This window comes from Mesocricetus auratus, unplaced genomic scaffold, assembly GCF_017639785.1.
Source record: "Mesocricetus auratus isolate SY011 unplaced genomic scaffold, BCM_Maur_2.0 Super-Scaffold_4256, whole genome shotgun sequence".
Classification (NCBI taxonomy): Eukaryota; Metazoa; Chordata; class Mammalia; order Rodentia; family Cricetidae; genus Mesocricetus; species Mesocricetus auratus.
The window spans coordinates 89427569-89439271 of NW_024429182.1; the positions used below are offsets into that span (position 1 = coordinate 89427569).

Here is an 11703-nt window from a genome sequence, read left to right on the forward strand (position 1 = left end):
ATTGTATGCATCTGTTTCCTGCTCCAGACTGAGTGGGTTCTGAGAGCTTTACCCACGTTTACACCACTTCTCAGGAGCATCTGACAGGAAATGGATCAACAGAGGCTAAATGGCTCCTCATTAAATACAGGGATCCTTCTTCCCCATGACTACCCAATAAACCATCCATGAGCTGTCCCCAAAGCAAATCCTGGAAGAGGCCAGCCTATCTCCTTTCTCTAGGTATTCATATCAGCCTGCAGGAGACTGACTGGTGGCCCAGCAGGGCTATTCCAATGTTTAAAGGCAGAGAATATAGCCACAAAGTCACAAGTAAGCTGGATATGGTAGCTCACACATGTAATCCCAGCACTGGGAAGGCAGTGTTGTGGCTGTCTTTTGGAGGCTTTCCTGGGCACATAGCAACCACCAGAGCAACCAAGGCTACAGAGCAGGACTCTTAAAATAGTAAAAGATACAAAGGTCTATCAAAGATCTCCCCAGACAGCATGGTAGGAGCAAAATAGATTTAGAAGACGAAACCACTTTAATTTAGAGGCAAGCTGTTCTAGTTGAATTAAAACAATACAGATTAAGCCCACCTCCCACAAACAATGACAACAGCTCAGTATTGCTTGGTTTTCAGTTTCCCAAGGGAAATGCAACTACAGTCCTTAGTTGCTAATACTTCTGTGTTGCATGTTTGCTTATTCATTAATTTATGCAATGTATATTTACTGACAGCCTAGTAAGTACTAGGCACTGTAGGAGCTAGGGTTACAGCAGTGAACAGAATACATCTCTGTCTTTGGTGATTTGAGAGTCTGGTGGAGAAAGGCAAAAACCCAGCGAACATGAGGAGAGTGTTGGAGATGGACAATGAGTTCGCAGTGGCTATTTTCATTAGGATGAGTTAGTCATTGGAGTCGTGAGTCCAGGCCCATCAAGGACACTGGCTCCTCAAAGTAAGCCTGGCAGCACTGCCCTGGCAAGCTCCTTCACTCACACAGCAAGAACTTAGAGCATTGTGGTGACACACCAGGCTAACCATAGCACCAAGTCACAGGCAAGTCCTGGGACTGGTGCCACCTAGTGGTTGGAAAATGGAGTTGACCTGTGTTTCAGTTAGTTGCCCATACTATTTGCCTGGGAACTTAAATGCCTGAAATTCAAAATAAAATGCTACCAAATTGGGCTCTGAAGGTCAGAGCTGATTGTTGATAAATGATTGACCACATGCTGAACTGATATAGACCACCGAGAGTACTGGTTTAGAATCTCACTCTGCTTGGCCTAATAATTAGTCATTGATTTAGGTGATTTCAAGCTATTCACAATACTGCCACCCCCATACCATCGCTACTCATTTTTTCTTTTACATCCTCCCAGGTTCGGGGCTAGAGTGTTTGGTCTCCAGCTGGTGACTCTATTTTAGGAGGTGGGTTCTCCAGGGAAATGTGCCCTCGAAGGTTTCTCCAGTCCTTTCCTTGCTTGGTGATTCCTGTCTGTCCCGCAGTGAACAGCCTCCTCCTGCTGCACACACTCCCATCACCACGATGTTCTGCCTCACAGTGGGTCAGAGACACAGAGCCAAGTCACTACGGGTGGAGTCCTCTGAAAGTCAGGAGCAAAATGATCCCTCCCTCCTTTAAGTTGCTGTGATGGCTGTTCTTGGTTGTCAGCTTGACCACATCTGGAATTAACTAAAACCCAGTGTTGTAGGAATTTAGCAGAGTCACTGTTATAGCAGGAATTCTAGTTGGTATTAATAAAACCCCAGGGATAGATATTGGGGTTAAAGCTAAAGATCAGAGAAGCAAAGCGGCCAGCCACTAGAGAGTTCTCACCTCTACCAATGCTCAGACCCAAGAGGCAATCCTGTCTTCAGACTGCATCTCCAGACTGCATCTGTCTCCACCAAACCTCACACTGCACTGAGCTCCTGTCTCCTCCCACCTTATATTCCTCTCTAGTGCTGGGATTAAAGGAGTGAGATCCCAAGTGCGGAGATCACCTTTGTGTGAGTTCTGTTTTTTTTTTTTTTTAGACTAGATCAATTTCATGTAGCTCAGTGTGGCCTTGAATTAACAGAGACTTGTTTGCCTCTGTCTCCCCAGTGCTGGGATTGAAGCTGTGTGCCACCACTGCCTGGCTTCTATGACTGACTACTGTGGCTAGCTGTGCACTCTGATCTTAAGCTTTATTTGTTAGCTCATAAACAAAATATCACCACACACTTTATATGGGGTAGACAGTAGAATGAGTAGTTGTTTTCTAGAAGTACTTGGCCTTGAAGAATCATTGTGGTAAACAGTAAAGAATCTTTGTGGAAAACAGTGATTTTTCTCCTGTGATTTTAGAATTGTTTTTCTGAAGAGGTGTTGCAGCCTTAGAATGACTTTGGTCACAAGACACTTCCTGCACACATGAGGCTCTTGGATTATTGTGTATTGCAAACAATACACAATAAAGGGGTAAACTCATGAGAGTAGGTGATGCTTTCCTTTAGAGAGACATATAGACTAGACACAATCTTGCTAAGAGAAAATACTTTACCCAAAAAACAGCTTTGTGTAACAATCAGTAAATATGCCTTTGTACATCTGTTTGAATTCAGTTCAGCTTATCAGAGGCTGAACCTTCCTGCTGTCATACAGGCCTTAAACTTCATCTTAGAAGTGTAACCAACCCATACACAACACAGAACACCCTGACACCCAAGCAGCTGGACACATCTGTGAGGGGCTTTTTCTTAATTAAACCATGTGAAGTGGGAAGACCCAGCTTGATCCCAGATCTTTGGAGGTGGGAATATCCGCCTTTGACCTAGGCCACACTTTGCCTGTCAGCCTAAATGAGGACATGGAAGAAGGAGGTTTGCTCTCTGCCTGCTTGCCCTTATTCTTGTCAGCAAGTCCACTCTGATATTTGAGCCCACTTCTTCAGTATTCCAGCGTATACTGAAGGCCAGCAGAGACAACTGAACAACTACTGGATCCTTGGGCCCTCTATTGGTAGATGACCATTGTTGAACCACAGCCTGTAAGCCATTCTAATAAATCCCGTCTGTCTGTCTGTCTGTCTGTCTGTCTGTCTGTCTGTCTGTCTACACACACACACACACTCTGACTTCCTTGGGAAGTTGATCCCAGCAATTAAAAGTCTGACTAATATTCCCTACAAAATTCCTGAAGCAGAAACACAAATTTAGCTGAAATCTGAGCTTTGATGTTGACTTTGCCTTGTAACCTGATTGGAAGTTGAAAAATTGAATAGTTACTGAGCAGAAACTGGAACTGATGCCACAGGAGGGGCAGTCATGTGTGACATCCTACACACAGCAGAAGAGCATGGTGGAGACAAGGAGAGCTTTGGTGACCCTGGCCATGCCTGCTGTCTCCGTGGTCTCATGTGTGATAACCACTTTATCACAGGCACAAGTGCTGATGCAGCTGGTTTGTGTGACTGGGTACAAAATGGAGGACAACGTAGTAAGACGCTGCTGGTGGCAGAGAGCCAACCAGAATGGTGATTCCAAGTGACTTAGCTTGAGGAAGGCAGCTTTGAGCAGCTGTGCCACACGTGGGTATGAGAGTAGGAAGCCGACAAACCTTCAGTCAGGACTTCCTATGAGGAACTAGGGCGACTAAAGACACCTCTCACCCAGCAGCAGCCCTCCTAGGGTGTTTTTCCGAGAATCTGTCCTGTCTGCTGGTCACGTTCTTTCTCCAAGGCTTAACTTTCATCATGTTCACCCTCGACTCCCAACGTGTCCTCTGATGCTCCTGGATTGCTAGTCCAGTTAGACTCATCACTTGTTCGGCCTTGTGCAAGTGACTTAGGTCAGCAAGATGGGGACTGAGTGTGGCTCCCCAGCCCCTATATAAAAAGCTAGGCATGGGAGCTGGGAGAGAATATGCCTATAATCCCGTAGCTGGGAAGTAGAGACAGGAGGATTCCTGGGGCTTGCTGGCCAGTCAGTTTAGCCAATCAGTCACTCCAGGTTCAGTGAGAAAAAGCAAGAGAGGAAGACACCCCTCATCAGTTTCTGGTCTACACACACACACACACACACACACACACACAGACTAGCGTGTGCACGCACCGGGGGGGCAGAGGCAGAGAGACACACACACACAGACTATACACAAAAAGTAGAAACAACTCAAATGCTCATCAGTGGTGAATAGCGAAATAAAAATGAGACATGTCTACACAATGGATTATATTTTGGTCACAAAAAACCACTGGTATGTTACAAAATAGATGAATTATGGAAACATTATACTGATTAAAAGAGGCTAGTCACTTTAAAGGACCAATCATTGCGTGGTTCCAGATATATGAAATATCCAGAATAGGTAAATCCATGAAGACAGAAAGTAGACTACAGGTTATCTAGGGCAGGTAATTTGGGAGACAATGTGGGATGATCAATAATGGGTATGGAGTTTCTTTGGGGGGTGATTGTGATACAGCTCTGTTAATATATTGGACACACCTCTCTGTGCATCTGTGAGGATGTGGGTGGCACTATCCCATAGAGGGGGGTCCTGAACTGAATAAAAAGGAAGGCATGAGAAAGTAAGCTGAGTACCAGCTTTCATTTCCCTGCCTCCTGGGCTTCCAGGATGTAAGGAGGCCCTGCTGCATGCTCCTGCCACTGCAAACCCAGCCATGTTTTCCCTGCCGAGGCGACTGTGCCCTCACAAACCATGAGCCAAAATAAACCTTTCTCCCTTAAATGGCCTTTTTGAGAATTTAGTCACAGCATAGAGTAATGGACAGAGGGGATTGTGTTCTTTGTGTCAAAGGCATGAGGGACAGAGAAAGCTGTGGAAACATCAAGATTAAAGAGGCTGAAGAGACATGATCCCGGGTGGCCCCTGTACTAGAGGAAAATGTTATAAAGAACTTTACTACTTCAACAGAGAAAACTGGAACATGAATAATTTAGATAAAAATATTATATCAATGTAAATTTATGAAGTTTATCTCTGTAGTGTGGTTATGTAAGAGAAAAGCCCCTCCTTTCTCTTTTCTAGTTTTAGAGATACAGACTCACTAATCTTGAGCTTTCTGTGTGGCCCAGGTTGACCCCTAACGCATTCTCATTCCCCCCCCATCAGTCTCTGTCTCCCTCTCTCTCTCTGTCTCTGTCTCTGTCTCTCTCTGTCTCTCTCTCCCCTTCTGTCTCTCTCTCTTTCTCTCCAGGGCCTCACTCACTATATAGCTCTACCTGTCTTGGAACTCACTCTATAAACCATGGTGGCCTTGAACTCACAGAGATCTTTCTACCTGCCTCTGACTCCTGAGTGCTGGTATCAAAGGCATGTGCCACCACCCCAGGGTTGGCCTGTAACTCAAAATCCTCCTATTTTAGCCTCCCAAGTATGAGGTTGACTACAGGTGTACATCAGAATACTTGTATTTTTGGTAAATGCATAATAATGGAGTTAGTGGTAAAAGGTCATATTTTATGTAATTTGTCCTGAAATCTTTCAAGAAAAAAGGTTTGTGTGTAATAAAATTTTAGTGTCAGGTAACCTGGGGAAAGGGCATTCAGGTATTTTGTAGCAGTTTATGCTTGTGACTTGAAAATTTGGAATTGTTTATAAAACTTTTTTTGAGTAGCCAGGAACAGGTCTAGAAATGCAGTAGAGTACTTACTTGCCTAGCATTTTCAATGCCCTTGGAGCAGACCCTAGAATAAGAGGGGGCGAAAGATTAGTTAGGAAGGATCTTTTTCCTCTCTGGGCAATACAGAACTGAGCATGAAAGTAGGTCAGAGTGAATTCTCTCTCTCTCTCTCTCTCTCTCTCTCTCTCTCTCTCTCTCTCTCTCTCTCTGTCTCTGTGTGTGTGTGTGAGTGTGTGTATGTGTGTGTGTGTGCACAGCTACATTTCTAGGAGTCTACTTGTGATGCACACAGTACTTCATCTTTCTGCTCTTTGCCCCCAGACCCTGTGGCCTGCCACCATCTTTCCCTGGCAGCATGCTGAAAGGAGGGAGGTGGACCCTGAGGTGCTTCTGAGGTGGGTCTGATTGCGGGTCTGGCAGGTCATGCTTAGGATTCACTAGATTCTGAGAGGTCTGTGGTTATCATAGGTCTCCTTTCTCACTGTATTGTTTGCTCCACCTCAGGAGAGTCACTCATTTTGTGTCTGGGTTCTGTGTGTTGAAGATGGGGAGGAAAAGGAATTGGCCCACTCTTGGCCAGACCTCAGTGCTCTACAAAACTACACAGACCTCTACAAATGTGTCAATTGAGGCCTAAACTCTTCTGCAGCATGGCCAAGGTTCCACAACAAGCAGGGGCAGAACAGAACTTAAAGCCAAGCCTAGACCCCTCACTTCCTGACCTTCCAAATGGACCATGGACCATTGCCTCTGATGCTAAGGCCTCTCTCTCTCTCTCTCTCTATCTCTCTCTCTTTCTCTCTCTCTGTCTCTATCTCGCTCGCTCTGTCTCTCTCTCTCTCTTCTTGCTGTCTGTCTGATGTGAGATCAAAATCTGCCCTCATACCAGGAAATGAAACCAAATCATTGCTGACAGGAACAGATCCAAAGAGGATCAGATGACTTTGGAAGGCAGCCGCAGGGCTGCCATCAGCTCGGGATTTTGACTGTGTGGTGATGCTCAGAATGTCTCTGAGGCCGGGGTGGAGGGGATGATTATCTCTGCTTTAACACACCAAAGTAGAAAAGGTCTCTAAGGCTGGAGCCAAGATTTGGGTGCTCCGTAGCCAGACATCCCGGCACACACCTGGTACCTACAGAGGACTCTGCCTGCCACAGGGAGTCACAAGAGTAGTAGGGACACCCAGGAGGAATAATTGCTCTGTTCCTAGCTCTAAGGATGGCCCTGGTGAGGTTAAGAGTGCTCCAGGGAGTGGGAAAGAGGCTCCCTGGCTTCCCAACCTCAGCTCTCATCCTGTATTCCATTCTCAAAGGTTTCTTTGTCGTCTGAAGAGTCAAAGAGGCTTTCTGGAAGAAGAGATTGTAAGTCAGGAACTGCTGACAACTAAAACAGGAACCACCTGCATGGTCACACAGCAGCTCAGGAGAAAGCAGGGCTGAAATGGATAATACCATGTAGTCCCCAGATCCAACCATGCCTGAGGCCCTTGTGTCTTTTAATGGCAGGAACAAAAAACAAATCTGAGTTTTTGTTTCAGAAAGTTACAATTTTTTTCACCATAAAAATAACATAAGGCTGGGTGGTGGTGGTGCACACCTTTAATCCCAGCACTCAGGAGGCAGAGGGAGGTGGATCTCAGTGAGTTCAAGGCCAGCCTGGTTTACAAAGTGAGATCTAGGACAGTCAGGACTGTTACACAGAGAACTCCTGTCTTGAAAAACCAGAGAGAGACAGAGACAGAGAAGAGAGATATAAAAGGTGGGTTGGAGAGTAGTTAAGAGCACTAGCTGTTCTCCTAGAGGAGCTGAGTCCAATTCCTGGCACCCACACAACACATCATAATCCTCTGTAATCCCAGCTCCCAGAAGATCTGTCACCGTTTTCTGGCCTCCTCAGGCACTTCATGCATGTGGTACATAGATATACATGCAGGCACAACATCTATTCACAAGATAAAAATAAATCTTTTAAAGAGAATGAACATGAAAACATCTTAACTGAAACAGTCCTGGCCCGTTTCCTGTGAGTTTAAAGTACAGATCCTCTGCAACAGCCAAGGTGGGGTGCAGAGAACTTTAGAGGGGAGCTCCCTAACATGGTGCCTTCGTTGGGGTTACTATTGCTATGATGAAACACCATGACCGAAAGCAAGGAAGTCGAGGAGGATGGGTTTACTTGGCTCACACTTCCACATCATAGTCCGTCTCTGAAGGAAGTCAGGACAGGACAGAAACTCAAGCAGGGTTGGAACCAGAAGGCAGAAGCTGATGCAGAGGCCATGGAGAAGTGCTGCTTAATGGCTTGCTCCTCATGGCTTGCTCAGCCTGCTTTCTTATAGAACCCAGGACCACCAGCCCAGAGACGGCAGCACCCACCATGGGCTGAGCCTTCCCACATCAATCACTGATTAAGAAAATGCCTTACAGCAGCATTGTGAGGGCATTTTGTCATTGAGGTTCCCTCCTTTCCAGTGATTCCAGCTTGTGACAAGTTGACATAAACTACCCTGCACACATGGGAAGCCCAGAATCTGGAGACACTGGGAGAAGAGAGCTAGCCAGTCCCTCCTTCAAGAGGTCTCAGACCTGAAGGTGAACAAAGATTCTCAGGTCTGATTTGTGTGCCTGAAGTTTTATAAGGAGCATTTGTCAGACCAACTCACATCACAGCAGCCTATGGGTTTTCTTGAGGTTGCCCCAAATTAGTGATAATAGCTCCCTTCTGCTGGGCTCTCAAAACAAGCCGATGTGTTATTTGGATAATTTCACCTAATCCTCACAGCAGCCTTGACAGGTAGAGATGACACTAGCACCATTTTCTAGGCACTATTCCATAGAGTCCAGAGAATGAGTGAGTTTATTAAGTTTAGAACAAGTCAAGATAAAAGAACAAATAGGAGACAGGCAGAAAAAGCATCACCAAATTGTGCACTCAAAACATCCAGCGGAAATGGACTTTGAGGCAATCAGTTGGAGATGTTGATAGAGTCCAGGATGAGTCCATTTGGATGAGGTTTCTGAGCAAAGTAACAAAAACCAGCAAACTCAGGGCTTACAACATCTAGCAGGAACTGACTGTGGGTGTTGAGGCAGTCAGCTGGAGTTCCCACAGAGCTTTGTCAATGAACAAACCTTCTGCAGATGAGCTTCTGGCTTCTCTTTTTCACTGTTGGCTCTTCCATACCACTCGATAAACAATAGAAGCATCTTCAGGAAATCACTTACCGTCCAACAGTTCTCAAGGACACAGTGTTTCTACTCTGGGGCCATTCTTCGTTTTGTTTTTACTCTGGGGCTGTTCTTCCTCCCTCTTTGTCACAGACTTGGGGGTGAGCAAATTATCTCCAGATAAGAGGCTCTGGAGGCCACTTTGAGACAAATAGACTTGTTCTGAAGGAGTGCTTCCAAAGTCAGCTTCTTGGTGGGCTCAAACACATGAGATGCTACCAGTACATTGAAGATACCAAATTCTCATAGTCAGGAAGTCACATAGCTCATTAGTGACAGAGCAAAGTATATCATATCCCCAAACCAGTGCTTTTAACCACTCTGGGTTATCCATGGTCTAGAGCTTTGGCTAGAAGAAGAAATAATATCAACCTTCCTTATTGGGGCAGTCATCAGAGTTTATAATGCAAAATTGAATATGCAATATCACTAAATCATTTTGTACACAAGGAAACAGACTCAGAAGTAGGAAAATGACTTGATTGGACATTTGGGAACTGAATACATCACCCAGAAGTGAGCCTTCTCAACCTAAGGGTCTAGGCAGTAGTCTGCAGAAACTCGGCATGTGTGCTGGCATGGAGGGAGCAAGCCCCATCATGTACACCATGCAGGAAAATAGCGATGGACTCAGTCTGGTAAGGAAGGTCTTTAAGGTCTTTAAGAGGTAAAGGGATCACTGGGTACCACAGATCCAGTTGCAGAACACAAACCCCACTACAACAGTGAGCTCTGAATTCACACAAAGGTTCCCAGCTCCAGCCAGGGCCCATTGATTTTTCAGCAACACTTGATATGTCCAAATTGCAGTTTAACCAGACGGACTCTGCTTCCTAGTGTTCCCAGGGGAGTCTAACGATGACAAGAGCCCCTTTCTTCTGTGAGAACATCCCCAGCAATAAAAGGCTGCAAGACTGAGCTGAACTGCCTCAAGAATCTCAACTCCTTCCCCAGAACATCTATCAGCCTGGTTTCTCTCCTGAGGGTCCCAATCCAAACTGCATGGACCCTCTGTGCTGGGCTGTTCTGACACCCTGCCAAGCTCAGAGGCACCTGTCCTAGAGAGACAAGGCACGGCTGTCTTTCATAAATCCCTAGCTGACCCACTGGAGGAGCAACCAAGCAGGGACCCAAACAGCAGGACAAAGGAACCAGGGCAACCACTGTGGAAGGGTGCCAGAGGAATGGAAGATGAGTCCCACCAGCTCTCTGCATGTGGAAAAGTCCCCTGTCCTGGGGCTTCCTGGAAGCTAGGTGAGCTGCCTTTTAGATTTGTTTTCCTGCAAGCAGTCTGTGTGCTACAAAAACTAGGGCAGGCGTTGAAGGGAGGAGGGCATGGAGAAATAAGCTTCTCCATGAGGTCAAGGCTAGCCATCCCAGGTCTGGGAAGGCCAGGACAGGTTAGATCCCACAGCTCTGTTTCTTGTTTTCTTGAACACAACCTTAATGTTTTGCCATGCCTATACTAATGTTTATTGATAACCTTCTGGGTACTGGGGATTTGATGCTAAACAATTAGGAGACATCCTCTGAAAGAAGCAAAAATTGAACTGAGGTCTAGAAGAGGCACAGATCACTGAAGAGGGCGAGAGGGGACATCCCACTCAGAGGGCACTCCAAAGGCAAGCAACTTGGCAACAGGGAGAGAGACTTCTCCACATCACCGGGAGAAAACTCATGGGGCCGCAGAGCAGAATGCAACCACAAGAGAGGGTGTGTGGGTCTTTCCGCCAAGAGCAGATGCCTTTGGGGTGCTCTCAACAGGTCTGTGGGCGATGGTACTTGGGGAATACTTTGGCAGCATCGGGAGCAATGGAGCGGAAGGATTCGGGGACATTCTGGAGGCAGATTGGGTGGTTTGGGCATTTGCCTGTATAAAGAGAAGAGTGATGCTATCTCATAGCTGCTGTCCTTCACTAAGACACTGCTTTGTAAGTGTTCATTCTAGTATCTAGCTGGCAACCAGAAGAGCTCAGGAAGTGTCATTATTGTGACTTAAAGTGCTCTCAGGGTGCAGAACTTTCTGGTTCATACCTGCTTCTGAGAGGTGGAGAGAAATGAGGTGATTTCCCAAACGTAGACAAATGATTTGTATTAAGGCATATGTCAAAACTCCAACCCAGAAGGAACAGAACATTTCTTTTAGAATGGCTAGAAAGTATGAATGAGTCTCAAAGAAAAACAGCTTTTAATTTGCCCCCAAGGATGCATTCCGCTTCCATCTAGTGTTTGCAGAGAAAAATAGGTGCTTTCTTGGTGTTCCTAAGAGCAGGTGTACTCCTGGGCAGGTGGGGGTTTCAGACCAGACCTGCCCCCCCATCTCTGGTGCTAGGCTCCGGAACAGAGGGTACCAAGGGGCGGAGGGTCCTCGGAAGGCCCCATCCAGCCCATCCTCCTGCCCCCCTCCTCGTCACGTGGCCCTGTGGGTGAGGACCGACCTGAAGTTGGAGGAATCCAGAGCTCTCCCAACTTCGGAGCACAAAGGCACGAGAAGCTGAGCATGGCTCAGTTGTCAGTGATCCCTGGATCGGCCTCCTCGGCGTGGACAGGTGAGCTGAGAGTCTGAGGGCGGCGGCTAGGGCGGGAAGAGGCTGCTCGAGTACAGGGCATGCAGGGCAACCCACGCAGGGGAGGGGACAATTATGTGAAGCGGCCCCGCCGGACACTCGGCGTCCCGGGGTCAGTTGGTCCACCGCGGGCTGCTCCTGGCTGGCTTTTTCCTCAGAGTGGGTGATGGAGTGGAAGTAGATGATTGACGCCCCCCACCCTCCAACAACGGCGCACCAGAGGGCGGGGCGCTGTGCCGGCCACGCCCTCTCCCTCGCGCACTGGCCGCTCCCCGTGACGTCACGCTCG

General features: G+C 47.0%; 1 long non-coding RNA gene across 1 annotated transcript; it reads right to left on the minus strand.

The window, feature by feature from the left end:
- Nucleotides 1-300: 300 nt before the first annotated feature.
- LOC121143919 lies at nt 301-11697 on the minus strand. The gene is made up of 3 exons (XR_005881223.1): nt 11286-11697; nt 5650-5683; nt 301-1682 (listed from the first exon to the last, which is right to left on the minus strand). It is a non-coding gene; the product is annotated as an uncharacterized LOC121143919 (long non-coding RNA).
- Between the last annotated feature and the right edge of the window lie 6 nt (nt 11698-11703).